Source organism: Canis lupus, chromosome 11 (assembly GCF_011100685.1).
Source record: "Canis lupus familiaris isolate Mischka breed German Shepherd chromosome 11, alternate assembly UU_Cfam_GSD_1.0, whole genome shotgun sequence".
Lineage (NCBI taxonomy): Eukaryota > Metazoa > Chordata > Mammalia > Carnivora > Canidae > Canis > Canis lupus.
The window spans coordinates 53,673,678-53,692,314 of NC_049232.1; the positions used below are offsets into that span (position 1 = coordinate 53,673,678).

Sequence of the window (18,637 nt, forward strand, 5' to 3'; positions counted from 1 at the left end):
TCTGCCTGTTAGGACTATTCCATGGTAGGGATTGTTCTTCCTTAATCTGTCTTCCTGAAAAAGGAATATATCCAGGGAGAGAAAGAGTTCTCTGACTCCTTTTGAGAGACAGGTGCCAAAACTAACTCTAAAATAAATGTATTTCCGAGGCACCTGTGTGCCTCAGTCAGTTAAGAGTCTGTCTTTGGCTTAGGTTGTGATTTCTGGGTCCTGGGATTGAGCCCCGCATATGTCTCTACCCAGCAAGGAGTCTGCTTCTCCCTCTGCTTATTACTGCCCTCCTCTGCTCATGCTTTCTCTCTCTTTCTCAAATAAAACCTTTAAAAATGGGGCATCTGGGTACCTGTGTGGTTGAGTGTCTGCCTTTGGTTCAGGTCATGATCCCAGGGTCCTGGGATAGAGTCCTGCATCGGGCTCCCTGCAGGGAACCTGCTTCTCCCTCTGCCTATGTCTCTGCTTCTTTGTGTCTCTCATGAATAAATAAAATCTTAAAAAAAAAAAAACCTTTAAAATAGTAACATAAATGTAGTTTCTCAACATGAACAGTGAGAGCTTGTTCCTAAAAGACAACACCTGGATTCCCCCTATCCTTTTTAGAAACCCATTTCCCAAATACAATAATCCAACCAGGACAGAGCCAAGAAGGGACTCAGGTTCTGCAGCAGCTTCTCCTTCCTGTCAGGGTCTATAACAAAGGAAAGAGCAAAAGGCCAAGGGAAGGAAAGACACCTTGAGAAATCAGTGCTCCTGCAATCCTGCAAACATGCAGAATGGACTTGGAGTTCAGAGGGCCAGGGAGGTGGGACAAAGCCTGGGGTGAGGTGTAAGAGTAGGGGAGGGATGGGAGGAGGTCCGTGTGCTATTTCTGCCACGAGTAGAGCAGGTTAAGTGCACAGGTTCTGAAACAAGACTGCTTGGGTCTGAATCCCAGCCCTGCAATATACTTCCTAGTTGTATAACCCTGGACTGGTGGTGATTTAATCTCTCATCTTTTCCATCTGCAAAAGGGAAACAGAATAGCACCTGCACTTTCTTTTTTTTTTTTTTTAAAGATATTATTTTTAAGTAATCTCTACAGCCAATGTGGGGTTTGAACTCACAGCCCCAAGATCAGGAGTCACACACTCCACTGAGCCAGGCAAGGGCCCCAGCACCTGCACTTCTTAAGGCTGCTGCGAGCACAGTGCCTGCCACATAGTGAGTGCTTCTGTCTCACTGCCAGCCTCATAAGGCTGAGAAAAAAGAGTATCCTCTCTTCCAGTGGTCACACTGCAAGACCAGGGGGCGATGGGCTGGGAACAGAGACCTGTGTCCTGGCTCCATCTCCCCTGTGGCCCATTCCTCCTCAAGTGACCCTCAGAAGTCAATTGCAATCCCCCCATTTTACAGATGGTAATACTGAGGGATAGAAGGCAGAGCTCACGTGGCAAACCAGTGTTAGATTCCCAAGCTAGGGCAGCCCGGGTGGCTCAGCGGCCTTCAGTCCAGGGCCTGATCCTGGAGACCCAGGATCGAGCCCCGCGTCGGGCTCCCTACATGGAGCCTGCTTCTCTCCCTGCCTGTGTCTCTGCCTCTCTCTTGCTCTCTCTCTCTCATGAACAAATAAGTAAAATCTTAAAAAAAAAAAAAAAGATTCCCAAGCTAGACCCCTTCCACAGCCACAAACCGCTTTTTAAACACTCTAAGCACCAGCTTGTACATCTGTGAATTAGGGTGATTGTCACAGGGTGGCACTAGGGATCACCGAATGCAATGACAGGGAGAAGCTCTCAGCAAGCCTTTATTAAGCTTTTGCCAACTCGGAATTTGGGCCATTATGCAGCACATGGTAGGTGCTTGACATATTCATCATATGCAGCGCATCATCCTCTGTCGCTGACCAGTAAGCTGCCCAAGGGCAGTGACCTGTTAGTTCCAGAGTCTCTAACACATAGTTGGCTCTCAGTAACTATTTGTTGAGTGAGTGAATGACAGCACACCTGAAATGAGAACTGGAAAAGAAAAGAAGGAGAAGGAACTCTGGTGTCTTTCACCAGAGGGAAAGAGAGAGATGGCAAGGAAGAGAGGAGTCCGTCTCTTATCCACTCCTTCCACATCTGTGCGGTGCGCCGGGCTCCATGCTGGGCACTGAGGACGAATGGAAGGTGGCCCCGTCCTTGGAATTCATGGTCTGATGGGGGAGGCAGCAGAAGGCTGCAGAGGCTCAGAGGCAGCCATGCGGCTGACAGCCTTCTCTGTGGGAGCAAGGAGGGCTTCCTGTGGGAGGTGCCGTGCCACAAAGCACGGGGATCCCCGAGTGGGGATAGCCTGAGATGGAGGGAAGGAGGGCCACCGCTCCGGGGCGAAGGGGACAGAGACCACGCCGGCAGCCGCGGTGGGCTGGAACCCAGCGCTGAGCTGTCCGGCCGCGGCGCTCGAAGCGGGGATGCCTTTCGTGCCTCTTTCTACTTTTCCACTCGTGCAAGAGACAGAAAGTCCCTACGCCAGAACCCCCTAGGCCCCAGGGGCCCGGGCACAAGGGGCGGCCGGGCCCCCCAGGACGACTGGCCGGCCCGACAGCCAGCGTCTTGCCGCCCCGGCTGTGCCCGGGAGCCGAGGGAGGGCGGGTGCCCCCGGGGGGCCGGCGCGGCCTCCCCCGCGGGCTCGGGGCGCCCCGCACGCGGGTCCCGGCGCCCCCGGCCGCGGCGCGTCCTCTGCGCGCCCCCAGCTCGCGGCTGCCGCGGCGCCCGCGCTCCGGCCCGGGAGGCCGCCGTCCGCCGTTACCGTCACACACTCAATTGTTCTCAGCAGGGCCCCGGCAAATAAAGTCATTCGTTAGGGCCTCTCCCGGCGCCGGGGCCGCGCGGCAACCAGCGGGCCGCCCGCCGCCCCCTCGCGGGCCGAGACACGCGCCAGCGCCGGTACCTGCCGGGGCCGCCACGCTGTGCCCCGCGGCCGGGCCGAGGCCGCCGGCGGGGGGGGCGGGGGCGCCCGGCCGGGCTCGTGCTATCGCCCAACGTCAATTGACTTACACTGATTGGCTTCCCGCCGCCAAATGTCAATTAAATTGCAAATGCTTGGCGGGGCCGGGGCGGGCCGCCTCCTGCCCGAGGGCGCCGCGCGCTCCCTGCGTCCCGCGCCGCCGTCGGAATTCGCGGCTGGATTTATTTCCCCTTCCACGTCGCGTTGGAAAAATCCCGATGCCCTCCTCCTGGAAGGGGTTTGCCCCCCGTTCCGGGCGGCGGGGGGGGCGAGGGGGACCGGGCGAGGAAGGGGGGGGCGGTCTGGCCCCCGTTCGCCAGGCGGCGCGGTCCCTGGAAATCCCTGAGATCCCGGCATCCGAGCCCTGGTGCGCCCTTGGGCGAGTCCGTTCGCGCTCTGCTCGGGCCCGGCCGGCTCCCCCCACCGGAGGAACAAGGTCTGGGTGAACTGCGAAGACCCACCCGGCGCCCACTCCGGGCCGGGGGGCGTCTGAGCAGGGTCTCATAATTCCAACAACCCTCTCCGGCAGACACTACTATTACCCTTCTCTCCAGGCAAGGGAAGGGAGGCGGCTCGGGCTAGGCAAGTTGCCTGAGCCGCCCCAGCCAAGGAGCAGCCAGTTGGCGTTGCCATGGGGCAGCCCAGTTTCAGAAGCCCGTAGCTTAGTTATCCAGGCCTGTGCTCACAGGGGGAGGGCTGCGGGGAAAAATGAGGAAGGGAAGGGGACAGGGCACTGGCCTCTACATGGGCACCTGCCACGGCCAAGAACCAGGCCAGGTGCTGTGCACCCATTAAGGAATTCTCCCAGTAATTGCACGACCTAGCTATTTCCCACTTTACAGATGGCAAAGCTGACCTTTGGAGAAGTTAACGGATTGTTCGAGGTCACAGAACAGGCCCATGGAGAGAGCTAGAAGGAACCCTCTCATGCCCCCACAGAGCTCTGCAGTTTACGAAGCGCTCTCTCACACATTGCTTCTCACTGAGTCTGCACAAGACCCGGAGGAATGCATTCTGTTCTCTTTCGCCCAGGAGAAGACTGAGGCCCAGAGTGGCTTGTCCCAGATCACCAGCACTCACACCCACAGCCCTGTCACTCCAAGTCCAGTGCTCCAAAGCCTACCTCAAGGAGGCCTGGAGACGGGGATCACGCAAGCACAGCTCTGCTCTCGGCCCCTCTCCCCAGTCTGTGGGGAACCAAAAGAGGGAGACGTGAATCGTAACTGAAGTGGAGCTGCAAAATGCTTAGGGTCTTGGCAAGAGCAGGAAAGGGGGCTTCTGGGAGAGAAGGCATTTTCTGTAGGGGCCGTACTTTACATTACACCCCCAAAGAGATTTGGTTATTTATTTTTCCTCCTGTTGTCTCCCATAAACCTCCCCTTTGCAGCGTGTGGGCTCCTTAAGGCTATGTCTTGGGAGAGAGGTATGCAGGTTCTTAACTGATAAAATGTGCCAGCATTTAAAAGATACAAACCTGACCGATGGTCCTTTTCAGAAAAGTGATGTTAGCAGAACAAAAGTCCCATTCAAGAGTGCTGGATGGCGTTTGTGTCTCAGACAGAAAGGAAACGAAGAGACAGGAGATGGAGGAGGAGGGAGGGGGCTGCAGGGAGGAGGGAAGAGGGGAAAGGAAGGATTCGGAGCTGGAAGGGTTGTCGGGTTCATCACATCCAAACGGAGGGCCCAGAGGGAAGGGACCTGACTGAGATCAAACAGCAAGATAGTGGCTGGACCCGGGTCAGGAACCCAGGCCTCTCCACCCCATGTTAGGCTCATCCTGCCTCTGCAAGCTGTCCTCATCCACAATTTGAATTATTAGCTTCTTGAAATATAGAACTAAAATTCTGCAGTGTAAATTCTGGTGGGTATGTCTTTCTTTTTCTTCTGACCCATTGCCTGAATAATCCTGTTATCAGTAGCAGCAATATAAATATAATTGTTAAAAAAAAAAAAAAAAGGAGAAGGGCACCTGGTGGCTCAGTCAGGTAAGTGTCCAACTCTTGGTTTCGGCTCAGGTCATGATCTCAGCATGACGAAAATGAGCTCCACATCGGTCTCCACGATCAGCACAGAGTCTGCTTATCCCTCTTTCTGCTCCTCCACCTCCTCCCCTCAAATAAATTAATTAAGTCATTTAAAAAACTAATAGTAAGGGGATCTTTGGGTGGCTCAATGGTTTAGCACCTGTCTTTGGCCCAGGGCGTGATCCTGGAGTCCTGAGATCGAGTCCCACATCAGGTTCTTTGTGTGGAGCCAGCTTCTCCCTCTGCCTGTGTCTCTGCCTCTCTCTCTCTCTCTCTCTCTCTCTCTCTGTCTCCCATGAATAAATAAATAAAATCTTTAAAAAAAAAAAGAAAGAAAAGAACTGGAAGTCTAGAAAGTTCTCAAAGTCACCAAGGAATCTGAACTCAGTGTAAAAATTCTCTGATGACAGAAATAATAGCTATTTCTTAAACTTGCCATGTGCCAGTGCCTATCAAAATATCACAAGTTATATTTTTTAATTTGCAGGAAAAGCAAGAATTATTATCCCCTTTTGACAGGTGAGGAAACTGAACTCAAAGCAGGCCCTTGTCACAGCTCACACAGCTGGTAAATGGCAGGGCTGGGTCCAGACTCTAGCCCACCCCCTGCACTGCCCTGCTGTGGTTTACAGCCTACATGTGATCAGCCAATTACTGCACTTAAAACCGATCAACATGAAGGTGAGACAAGAAAGTGTGCACGGCAGTGCTGGAGGAAGACTCAGAAATGGGACACCTGAGTAATGAGGCAGGTTCTGAGCCAAGACCTCTGAGCTCTATCTGGCAGGATGATGGGGATGGCGGAAGGCAGCGGAGAGGTGGACTTGAAAGCTGGGGAAACCCCACTGATGTTGTCCTGTTGTGACACAATGTGAGGAGCAGATCAGAAATGGCAGGTAAGGCTACTCCGGAGGCAGCCACCCAGGAGCCTGGCCCAACACTGACACCCCTGAGTGTTGGAGCTGTGTGATCTTGGGCAATTTCCTGGATTTCTCTGAATATAAGACAGGAATGATAGGGGCGCCTGGGTGGCTCAGTGGTCGAGGGTCTGCCTTCAGCTCAGGGCATGATCCTGAAGTCCCCGGATCATGTCCCACATCAGGCTCCTTGCATGGAGCCTGCTTCTCCTGTCTCTGTCTCTGTCTCTGTCTCTCTCTCTCTCTCTCTCTGTCTCTCTCTGCCTCTCTGTGTATCTCTCATGAATAAATAAAAATCTTAAAAAAAAAAAAAAAGGACAAGGATGATAAGAGTACCTACCCAGTACCATGGTGGAGAGTATTAAATGCATTAATGATTTCAAATATATATAGTAAACACTCAAGACGCCCTAGCCGTTATAGTTGTGGCATATCGCAGTTGCCATTTGGGGCCATGATCTATATCCACTGGAACACATGCTCAAGGCAAAGCAAGCAGGACAAAGGCTGAAGGCACCAGCATGCACATCTATGTGTGTGTGTACACGGCACCCACGCATAAGTGTGTATTTAGAACATGAGAGAGCTCTCTTCTCCTCCAGAATAGTTGCCATGAGATCCTTCCTATGGGGCCAGACTGCAGAGGCTTGAGGACAGAGCCTTTAGGGTCAGGAAGGAGTGGGTGGATGTTTGATGTGCAAGGCTCTGGGTTCTAACCAGCTACCTGCGCCCACTGCCCAGATGGGCTAGAGGCTTCTACGACCTCCAGCGTCCTCATTCAGTACATATTTGCTACCATGAACCAGCCCCTGTGCTGGGTACTAAGGCAACAACAGTGACCACTGCAGATACATTCTCACAGGGAAGTAAACTGACAAATGTGGTCTTTTTATCAACAGGCAGGTTCTGTGTGCTACAGGTGGGACCAGAGGAGCGAAGAGGAGTCGGCAACAAGGGAGCTGTCCCTTAGGAAGTGCTATTCACACTGGATCCTGAAGATTTGCAATGGGACCTGGGTGAGTGGTGGGTGAGAGAGGACAGTTTTCAAGGCAGTGGGAAAAGCATCCTAGTAACACAGAAGACCCTTTGTTGTTTGTTTGTTTTAGATTTTTATCTATTTATTCATGAGAGACAGAGAGAGAGAGGCAGAGACACAGGCAGAGGGAGAAGCAGGCTCCATGCAGGGAGCCCGACGTGGGACTCGATCCAGGATCTCTAGGATCTAGGATCACGTCCTGGGCCAAAGGTAGCGCCAAACCACTGAGCCACCTGGGCTGCCCAAGGCACCCTTTGTTGAGCATGTATCATGGATACTACTCTGTGGAAAGTGGACTCTGGAGAAGTCAAGGACTCTGGAAGCAGGTATGCACCAGGAAGTCACAGCAACAGTCCAAGAGGGAAGAGAGAGTGCTTGGACCAAGGCAGTAGCAGTGGGGACAGACAGAAATGAGCAGATCCAAGAGATGCCATCAGGCCTTTACTTGTGGTCACAGAGGCAGAGGCACAAACTTTCTAAGCTATGAGGATGGGGGAGCATTTGCATCTAGCCAACTTAAATTCCAGGGAAAATAATACACAGCAACCTCTCCCTGTCCTACAGGACCAAAAATGATCACAAAGCCTCTTCAAAGCTATTTTATATAAAAGTCTGAGGGAGAGGTTACTGAAACCCCCACAGATGGGAAGTGACCTGCCCAAGGTCACACAGCTGACAGAGAATGATCCTGAATCTAACTCCAGCTCTCCTGTTCCCTCAGGCACACTACAGAAGGTCAGAGGCCCAAAGACCCCTAAGACCTCCTGTTCAAATCTCTGCATTTTGACCTGCGAAAAACAAGGCTCAGAAAGAAGTGACTTGCCCAAGGTCACACAGCTGGTAAAGGCTTAGAAGAGAACCAAGGACTTGATTCCCAGGAAGGTTTATATCAAACACGTGCACCACGGTGGTGAGGAAGGGCCAGATTGATCCCCAACAAAGATGGTCCAGCCCCTTCCCACCCTAACTAAATGCTGTGAAAGAAGTGAGACTCAGGGAAAGTGGTCAGGTTCCCTGGCCACGGCCACCCCCTCCCCGCCCCCCATGGAGTTACAAGCACACCAAGCTCACACCAGACAGGCGGGTACACGCTGCCCTGTTTACCCCTCTGGTCCCCAACCCTGGACAGCAACTAAGCTGTCTTGGGTCAATGGTGCCACCTGGTGGCTGGTACTGGGAAGTGTCTGACCCCTGGTTGCTTTTCATCTTCTAGTCTCTCCAGGGGCCCAGAGCTGTTCTGTTTCCTCTCACACACTGCGCAGTTCATTTCACTGCAAGCAACCTCCTCTCATACACATCTTCCCTAACACCTTTAATCCTCCGTCTCTCAATTCTTCTCAAATGACCTTAGGACATTCTCTTTTTCTCCCTCTCTTCTGTGTTAGTCCGTTAGTCCAAGGAAAAACTAGAACAAGTGATAAACTTGTACCAATGAACACGAAAATTGGACATTCCAAAGTAAAATTGCACACATGCACACATGCCAGTGACCAACTACTGGCATTCCAGAGACACCCAGAAGCCCCATAGAATCAGAACAGAAATCTCCCCTGTTGGTTGCCTTTCAACCCTGCTTTTCCTCAAATAGCAGGAGTCGCGAAAAATACCAAACTATCTACTTTATTTCATTTTATTTGTTTTCATTCCTATTCAATAATAGTTTCTGGGGTTTTCTCCCCACCAAAACTATGCCCAGGGTGAGGTCTCAGGGATCTGCTGGCTGGTACAGAGCTGAGCCAGAAATGGGGGGATGTGGTTGGGTCTCAAAATGCCCACTCCCTAGGGTCTTAAGAAGCACAAGGTGGCTGCTTTTTACCCTGCAGGAAGCCTCCAATCCTACAGAAATTCTGATGGAAATGAGGGAAACCTCAGTAGTACGGCCTTCTATGGGAGCTCACACTTGGGAGAGAAGCAAGCACTGTATACCCCCAGTGTGCTAGGGGAGGATTTCCAAAGCCCAGCATGTCTTGTCACTGCCTCCTTAGCTCAAAGACCTGCCATGGCTCCCATTGCCTTCAGGAGCTAAGTATGGGGGAAACTGATGGTACTTTTCCTTTTAACTGAAACCATTTAGCTGTTCTCCCTCTCTCTATGAGTGATAAGTAAGCAAGCTCAATGTTCACAGTAGCCTGAAGCAGACATTCTCAAAGTCTCAAACCCTTAAGGGCTCCCTAAGACCTTTCCAGGGGGTCCTGTGAAGCCAAAACTATTTTGACAACAAAACCAAGATTCAAGGGATGCCTGGGTGACTCAATGGTTGAGAGTCTGCATTTGGCTCAAGTCATGATCCTGGGGTCCTAGGATGGAGTCCCACATTGGGTTCCCTGCAGGGAGCCTGCTTCTCCCTCTGCGTATGTCTCTCCCTCTCTCTGTGTCTCTCATGAATAAATAAATAAAATTTTTTTAAAAAAAAACAAGATTTTATTGGCCTTACTCACTCTCACTCTCTTACAAGTATGCAGTAGGGTCTTCCAAAGGCACTAGGATGTGTGATATCACAGCAGACTGGATACACAAGCAGATATGAGACTCCAGCTGTCTTCTATTAAGCCAGATACTAAAGAGATTTGCAAAATCATAAAGCAACACCACTCCAACTAAATTTTTTGGTTTGGAAAATATGATTCTTATTTCAAACAAATTACTTACAGTACTTGTTTATTATTCTTATTTTTAAGAAATTAGTAAGTAAATACTTAAACTTTTATGTTTTATTTTTTTAAGATTTTATTTATTTATTCATGAGAGACAGAGAGAGAGAGGCAGAGACACAGGCAGAGGGAGAAACAGGCTCCCCACAGGAACCCCTATGTGGGACTCGATCTCTGGACCCAGGATCATGCCCTGAGCCAAAGGCAGATGCTCAACTGCTGAGCCACCAAGGCATCCCAACTTTTATGTTTTAATTAGCCCACATAGACTAAAAAGCTCTTTGGGGTCCTTGCTAATTTTTAAGACTCTAATGGGGTCCCAAAATCAAAAGTTTGAGAACCACTGTTCTAAAATACCGCAACAGAACTTGAAATGGGATTAGGAGAAGGACGGAATCTTGGTGCCACAAAAAGCCTTAGGAATTCCTTAATCCCATATTACAGATGAGGAAACTGAGGTGCAGAGAGAGGAAGGGGTTCCAAAGTCAACAGTAAGTTGGCCACAAAGTCAGGACAGGAGCCCAGAGGTCCCAACCCCTTCCTCTGGGCTCCTGTCCCTGTCTCAGAAGCCTCTAGTAGTTTGGAGCCCTTGAATCCCCTGAACCGCAGACTCCAGCCAAGGATTCAACAATATTCCAAAGCCAGAGAGAAAGGGCTATGGGATTCTCTGCCCCACAGTGCCACAGACACACAGAGTGGGGAAGAAAGCCAAGTGCACTCCACCTTGAGTTCCAGGCAGGGAGCCTGTCCCCTGTGGATGAGACTCTATACCCCTTAAGCTGTCCCCACAGCTGATCCCACAACTATTATATTGTTCTGGTTGATCTCAGAACTGACTCCCTGAATGGAGATCCTCACACTCCACCACCCTACCCTTTATATTTCCTAGGGTGTTCTGGAACACCAGCATACAGTCCATAGGAAAAGGAGCTGGGGGTGGGGAGGGGAAGGGCCCGGGCAAAGCCAAGTGTGCAAACAGGGGTAGGGAGGGGTTGAGGGGGTATTCGGTGGTGTTGGCTCTCACACAGGCTCTCACTCACTGAATCAAAGTGAAACTCAGGGACCTGGGGGCCAGGAGGAACCGAAACCTGATCCCCCCCCACCCAAGGGACAGGCCCCAGGCACTAGGGAAAGGCCCAAGAAGCCCCTCCAACTGGCCACCTGGCTTCAAGTCCCCCTGCTTTACCGAGGAAGCCTGACACGTGTAAGAGTGCCAATGACGGCAAGGCCAGAGCAACAGGGGAGAGTGGCTGGCTGGGCTGGGAGGTAGAAACCTGGGTCTTTATCATCACTGCCACTAAGCACCCCCTGCATGTCCTGAGGCCAAGCCTGTGCCCTCTGAGCCTGGACTACCCATCTGGTGGGTGTGAACTGAATGACCTCAATTTCACTGTTCTGGGCTACAAGGGGTGTGGCTCCTTGACCCTGCCCTACTGCCTTCCCTACCCCACCCACAACTGGCCTAAAAACCTGACTGCTCACTCCCCTGACCACACACATACACACACACACACACACACACACACACACACACACACACACAGCGCAACTTTGGGCCAGGTCAGGGTGCTACATCCCACAGGCTTCAGGTGCCACAGACTAGACTCACAGTTGTTCTTCAGAGGTCATACTAGGAATCCAGAAACTCAAAAGCCTCCAGGTAGAGACAAATGGAGCATGAATAAGTGACAGTAAGCTGAGTAGGAAGCAATCTGAGGACCGCAGCGTCAACAGCTACAGATGATTGCTGCTATGTGGGAAAGTCCACCCAGTATTGCCAGATTGGGGTTTTGGGGGGTTTTTTTTCCAAGAAAAGCCAAACATCCATATATAAAATCTCCTGATTTTTAAATGTCAGTTAGTAATTCGAAAATATTTTAAACACAAGGCAAGCCAAGTAAAGCATGACTGGCCAGACTGGCAATTGCCACCTGGGTTCTAAGTGATACCCCTCCCAGCAAGAATCTCGGTCCTAAGCACTGCGCACGCGCACACACACACACACACACACACACACACAGACACACACCTCAGAGAAGGGCCCCTGCTCTGGTGAAGCCCCAGGAAAGATCGAGACAAAATGGTAGTGGCTTCCCTCCCTCTCTGCAGAGCCTGTCTGGCCTCCACTGCTCCATCCTGGCCCTGATGAATCTGAGGGCCTCCGCCAGGTGGGAAGAACTACCTGTCCAACACTCAGAATCCCCTCAGGCCACAGGCCGGCTCTGGGAACCAGGCCGGGTCAACAGACCAGCCACCAGGACAGCATTTGTGTTGCAGGGCCCTGCGTGGGTAACAGCCCAGAGACAGGGAAGCCCGGAGAATGCACAGGGAGTGGAACACAGAAGGAATGAAGAAGAGGAATGGGAGGCAAGGCAGGAAGGTCAGGGCCTGCGTCAAGAGTTGAGGTTAGTTCCTTGGAGATCAGCAGGGGCCCAGCCCTCCCCACCTCACCTCCCCCGCCTGCCTGGCTAACATAGACCTGTGGGATTGCTGGTGGGGTCAACAGTGGAGGTGGCAGCAGGACCAAGGAGAATGGGAGAGGTGGGAAAGAGGAAACGGAGATTTGTCACATCAAATAGCAGCAGGATACCAAGGATGTTCTGAGGACTCCATTCTCTCCCTCTGGGTTTTCCAGACTTTTACTCTGTGCCAGTCAGACCCCTTCCCTTCTGCAAACCTGTGTTCCCAACGGAATAATGACTGGAGGGACATGTCCTAGATGTCCTCCAAGGCCCTGTACTCCACTGGGGGTGTCTTGAGGTCCAAGCTGGTGACCCCACTCCCAAGCCCTCCCAGGCCCGGGTGCTCTGCCTTCTGCCCTCTACCTTGGAACCTCTCTCGTGTGCCTAAAGGCCTCTTTTTTGTGGAAAACTGAGACTTGATCCTTTTATCCTTCCAACAGGGGGGCTGGAAGACCAAGGTCCTGAGGAAAGGAAGCAAAGGGAAAACAAGTGGCCCTTGGTTTTGCTGCTGACACCTGGGGGCACTGTTGTGCAGTCTTGATGGCACAACAGTAGTCTACAAACAGGAAGTCGGTGGTGAGCAGATCCGCTAGTTTCAGCTGCCAAATAGAACTGTGGCTGGAACCAGCTTGCCTTCAGCCTGTGACTGGCCTCATACCCGCTAGCCCCAGTCTCCCTCAGTGGCCTCTGATTAAGTGTTTTCTATGACCAGGCCCTGGGGCTAAACCCTTTAAGGGTATGATTTCGTTTTATCCTCACAATAACCTGCCAGGCTTCTGCTAGCTATATTTTCCAGATGACAAAGTGGAGGGTCAGAGAGATTAAGTAACTTGCTTAAGATTTCACCACAGGATGTCCTCAAATCACTCTGTCCCTGGCCTATGAGCCTGTATCCTTGCGTCAATACCTTACCCTCTTATTTTGGGCCCTCCAGAGATCAGAGATCTATGGAATCCAGGGCTGCCTATAACTCCTAACTTAGAAATACTGACCTTTCCACACATCCCATTCCCTTCTGGGGTATCTGAGAGAGGTCTCTGTACCTTCTGCTCCAGCCTTCCATCGCAAGACCTGGAGCAGAAGACAGGGTCTGAGAGTCCAACAAGGAAAAGGAACCTAATAGAAGAAGACCGGGATCTGCCCACAGTTAGGGGGGCCTGGGCCTTGTGTGGCCTGCAAGCTTCTGAAAGCCCTTCCCTCCCTGCTGTGATTCCCATGGAGGTCTGTAGAGCAGGGCTGAGCTGGGTTTCCAACCTGGTCAAAGGAGGAGCAGGGAATTGGTAAGAGGGAGAGAACAAGAGCAATATAAGAAGAGAGAAAGTGAGTGTGTGTGAGAGAGAGAGAGAGAGAGGTGTATATGTATGTGTGAGTGTGTAAAAGGTTTGTGCGTGAGAGAGTATATATGTATGACAGTGTGTGACAGGGTGCTATGAAAGAGACAGAGGGAGGGGGGGGTGTATTTGTATATGAGAGTGTGTGACCAAGACAGTGTGTGTGTGTGAGTGTATGTGTGTGAGAGAGAGAGAGAGAGAGAGAGTGGCCAAGGGTGAGTGTATGTGTGGGAAAAAGAGAGAGAGCGTGCTAGACCAGCAGACAGAAGCAGACACAGAAAAAGTCTATTCCCATCAACAGAGGCGGATAACACTGGAGGAGATGCACCCCCAAATGAAAGGCATGGGGAGGGACACAAAGACATAGAGGAGACAGGCACCCCCAGAAAGAGGGGTGGACCCTAGTCATGACAGGAGCACCCAAACCTTCCTTGAGGATCTTGCTGGACTCGGCATCTCTTGCAAAGGACAGGCCACCTAGGGGTTTTAGACGCCCTTCCCGTGCCCTGCGCAGGCCGAGAGCAGTCCAGAGGCCAGAAGGCCAGGAATCCCACCGGCAACGTACCCTCTCCTGCCCGACAGGAAGCTCAGGCCCCACAGTCCACACTGGCGCTGGATTGGGCAGCTTTAGGCGCCAGTGAAAGGGATTCCCACGCGGCTGACCTTGGTGTGTTCAGGGCCTTTCAAACTCTGGGGCTATGAGGCGAAGGGAAAGCCGAGGGGACCTGAATGGGGGCCGCAGAGATAGTGGAGAGAGGCCCCACCAGCCATCAAAGGCCCAGGAAGAAACCAAGGGTCTGGGGCTGCCCTTTCACCCACGGCCACCCCCCTCCCCAGTCCAGCCCTGCCACTGCTTCCTCCAGGCCTCCTGGGGAGGGAAGCACTGCTTCCGCCTCTGTCCCCCTAGCCCCGTGGGACACCTGAGGGCCTATGCCAGAGACTTCTCTGTGAAAGCTCTCAGGCTGGCCCGAGGAGGAGACGAGGCTACATCCCACATCTGGGCAGCACGCTAGCTGGACCCTCGGTACCATCCACAAGCCTCCTGAGCATCCTGGGCACTGTGCTCTCTGCCAAGGAGCCAGTGGGGAGAGAAAGACAGGTGACGTGGCCTCTGCCCAGGCAAGTCCATGTGGATGGCCACCTCAGAGTCAGGTGGCAGGAGGGAAAATCCAGTAGGTAGAAGCACTTTCAGACAGGCAGTCAGAGAGTCATTTGCTACCCAGATTGTACAGGTCTCAAAAGTCGCAGAGTCCAGATCAGAATGACTTCTTTGGCTCCCCGGCCTCTCCTTTGCCTAGCTCCTGCTCACACATCCCATGGCAGGGAGCTCATCACCTTTCCAACCTAGTACCTCCATCCTCGGCCCAATCTGGCTGTTGTTGGAAAGCTGTTCCTTGCACTGAGCTATAATCTGCCTCCCTGCATGTCCTTCAGCCTGCCGCAGCTCTGCTCTCAGAGGCCCCAGGGCCTTCTCGGCCACCTGAGCCGCACACAGCTCATCTGAGATTTGGACATAGTGGTCTTATCCCCAAAGCCAATCTTGGAGGCAAACGTCCCAGGGAGAGTCCTAGAATTTCTATATTGAAAGGGCCCTTGGCAATGCACTAACCCAACACTGTTCTAACTTGTTTTTGCTACAGAACTCTTTATTCAAATAGAGCTTTCTGTGGAAGCCCAAAATACCAAACAGAAACCCTCCTGTTGAGGAGATTACCCAGTCCCCCTACTTACTAATTATGAACGCTCTACAGGCATATGACTGACCCATTCCACCAAGGAGCCCTTACTGAGCGCCTATTATGTGCTAAGCACTTGTACCAAAGCCATATTACCCAATACAGCAGCCACTGGGCACATCATGGGGCTACTGGATGCTGTGAAACGTGGCTAGTGCAACCGAGGAACTAAATTTTCAATTTCATTTGATTTTAATTATTTTAAATTTAAAAACAAGCAATGTAAAGTATTTCTCCCTCAGTAAAGGGCCACTTCCTAGGAGGCACCTTCCCAGATCCCTTTGGTCAAAATCAGCCCCTCCCTGCCTTGCTCTCCCCCTCTAGTGTCACTGCCCATCACAGAGCCGTCTTACATGCTGCCCTTTCGAGGGACTTCGGGCTTGTCAGTTTTGCCCACCAGACTGGGAGCCCTAGAGGGCAGGCCCTTTGTGACTACACTCTATTATCACCACCACCACCACCACCACCCTGAGGCCTGGGCAGAAGGGTGGCACCAGGAAATGTCCAAGTCCTAGCTGGAGATGACTGCAAAGCAGAATGGAGCCAGCACCTCCTCCCCACAGAGCCTCAGTCACCTCATCTGAGACATGGGAGTGGGGATTCCTCTTGGCCTCTTCCCCTGGCCCTCTATGCCTCTCTCCCTCGTGGCCCTTCCCTCAGGCTGCCAAGGGCTCCGGAGAAAGCAGTACCATGGTCTGCAGCAAGGGGCCAGCCCTCCCATGCACCCAGCAACGCTGGCTTCTGACTTTCTTACCATACTCTTGGCAGCATCCAACCTGCTGTGTAGGCCCTTGTGCTTGATACTCTTCCTCCCACTGTCCCAGGCTCTGCCCAGCCCCAGGCTGCTCTGCCTCCAAAGCATCTCTCTGGAGGGCCTGAGGGGTAACAGATAGTAGCAAAATACCGGGGAACTGAGGCCGTCAGGGGCTCTCCAGCTCTTCTCCCACTCCCCTCCTGCCCCCACCTAGGCCACACCAAAGCTGTGTGTGGCAAAGCTATGTGTCTTTGCCAATGGCACAGAACTCTTTGGTGCCTCAGTTTCCTCCCCTATGGCAGATGGCCATTCCAGAGAGATAGAGAGGGAAGGCAGGAAAGGGTAGCAGGGAGCACGTGGGAGTACTCCTCCGGGCAATTTGCTGCTGATTTGGGCAAGGGCACTTCTGCCCACCTCTCTGCTCAGTACTCTCATGGTGATGCAAGGCAAGGGAGAAGGGGATCTGCCATCTGTGCCTCCCACTCTTCCCAGTCCTGTCAGCTTCCAGGACCATCATCAAATCATTTTCCCTTATCTCCCAGACCAGACCACAGACTTGATCACTTCCCAGGTCTTTTTGGGGATCAGGACTTGATCTCAAAGATTATCCAATCCTACATCCAATTCTTCATATTCTTTTTTTTTCAATTCTTCATATTCTTATACAGCAGCCCAGCACATGGTCACCTAGGCTCCACTTACATGCCTTTAGCGACAGGGTACTCACTACCTCCCAAGGTAGCCCCTTTTGCCCTCATGTTTACACATTCTTTCTCACACTGAGCTGAAATCTCCTCTGTGTCTGCTGCATGCTGGCCTTGAAAGCCACACAGCAAAGTCTCATTCCTCTCGTCTTCCATGCCAGCCCCCCAAATATTTGAAGAAAACAATCCAGTCCTGCTCATTTTTCTCTTCATTGTATCAGAACAACCCTAGAGTCTCAAGGTGTTGTCCAGGGTCTCTGATATCCAGATCCCTGTCCATCTAGGTTATACCCAAATACAGACACATCTCAATCTGTCACTGTCCTTCCACCCCAAATGGACCACAGTCCTCAAGGAATGATCTGATGGCACAGAGCATTCTAGACCAACAACACACCTCTATTCTGACTACTCAATACATTTTTTTAAATTTGTTTATTTTAAGTAGGCTCCATATCCAATGTGAGGCTTGAACTCATGATTCCAAGATCAATAGTTGCAGGCTCAGGTGCCTGGGTGGCTCAGCAGTTTAGTGCCTGCCTTTGGCCCAGGGCATGATCCTGGGGACCCAGGATCAAGTCCCACATCAGGCTCCCTGCATGGAGCCTGCTTCTCCCTCTGCTTCTCTCTCTCTCTCTCTCTAGGTCTCATGAATAAATAAATAAAATCTTAAAAAAAAAAAAAAAAAAAGAGTTGCAGGCTCTACGGACTGAGCCAGCCAGGCACCCCTCAATACCTTTTAAAGCAGCAGAAGAGGCTAAAGAGTGGCTGATCAGACACTGAAAGCTGGTACCGTGCTCCACAAGCACAGTAAAATAGCCGCCCCTCCCAAATCAGGACCTGTCTGTTTCGTGGTAAATATCAAACTATATATATATTTTTTTTTCTCCAAAAATCTGTGCTGGGATCCCTCAGCCTGTGAAAGAGCGTCACACAAGCCTCTCCTCTACCCTGATCAAACACCGCTGGGCCCCAGCTTGTGCACATCTGCTGCGAGTCCAGGTGACAATGGGAGAAAAGATGACAGCATCAACCCCATAAACCAACAGAGGTGCTAGGCCCACCGCCTCCTGCGGTAACACAGCACAGTGCCCGCTGAGTTACAGACTTCTGACATCTGCTCCGAGTGTCAAGAGCAGGGGAAAGGTGAGGCAGGTTCTAAAGCCGTGAACCATCCCCAGGTGCCCCCAGAGCTCCAAACGGAGGCCCCAGGCCCAGCTTCTGCACTGCCCGGAACAGACAGTCCACAGGCCAATCCACCACTGGGCCGACTCAATTTTCTAGTTACCGATCTTAAGTACTTAGGCATGTGCTCAAAGAACATACATCCCTTACAGGGAGCTGAGAAAGGGAATTGTGCTGAGGAACAGAATAATTGAATCAAGATTTCTGTCACGCGGCTCTCAGGCCCTAGACCATGGGCTTTTTTTTTATTTCCCCTTTTCCTGACCACGGTCTTACAAACTCCCAGGGGTTCGTTTCTCCTCTCAAACCCATTAACGTCAGCCACACTGGCAGCCCATCCAGGGAACGGAGAGCCAGGTTAAGGTAGGGCCCTGTCCAGGACAGAGACCCAGGCAGCAGGCGCACGCAGGGGTTGAGAAAAATCAACTGGGAAGATTGTCATCTTTGTAATCCCAGAGAGGCCAGGGGACTCCTTCCTTCCAGGCCCAAGGGCAGAGATGAGATGATTAATTTCCTCAAACCGCTCCCCCACCACCACTGCTGGAGGCCCTCTGGGAGAGTGTGCACAGTCCTTCAAGAACCCACCTGCTGACCACCTCTGCCCCCGTGTGCCCTCCTCAGTGCAGGGCACCCAGCTCTCCCTCTCTTCCCAGGAGCCCCAGGAGAGGGTGCGCCCACATCCTGCATACCCTGCCCCCAGGCATCAGATCAGCACACAGGGCTTCTTACAGACCACAAAGCTCAAGCCACATGGGTTCTGCTAGGCCCACTTTCTTCCACCCAAGGGGTGAAGATGAGGGCAGGCTAGCGGGAAATCCGGGAAATCCGCAGGCCCAGCCAGCACCTGGCCTGCCCCTCCCAGAGCACGCAGCCCCT

General features: G+C 52.2%; 1 protein-coding gene and 1 long non-coding RNA gene across 9 annotated transcripts in view; one reads left to right on the top strand and one right to left on the bottom strand.

Moving 5' to 3' along the window:
- PAX5 (paired box 5) overlaps positions 1 to 18,637 on the bottom strand; it is a 195,159-nt gene that overhangs the window by 144,890 nt on the left and 31,632 nt on the right. The gene's annotated exons all lie outside the window — the stretch shown is intronic.
- Positions 5,286 to 7,065, top strand: LOC119873944. Its single transcript, XR_005367006.1, has 3 exons — positions 5,286 to 5,881; positions 6,802 to 6,918; positions 7,009 to 7,065. It is a non-coding gene; the product is annotated as an uncharacterized LOC119873944 (long non-coding RNA).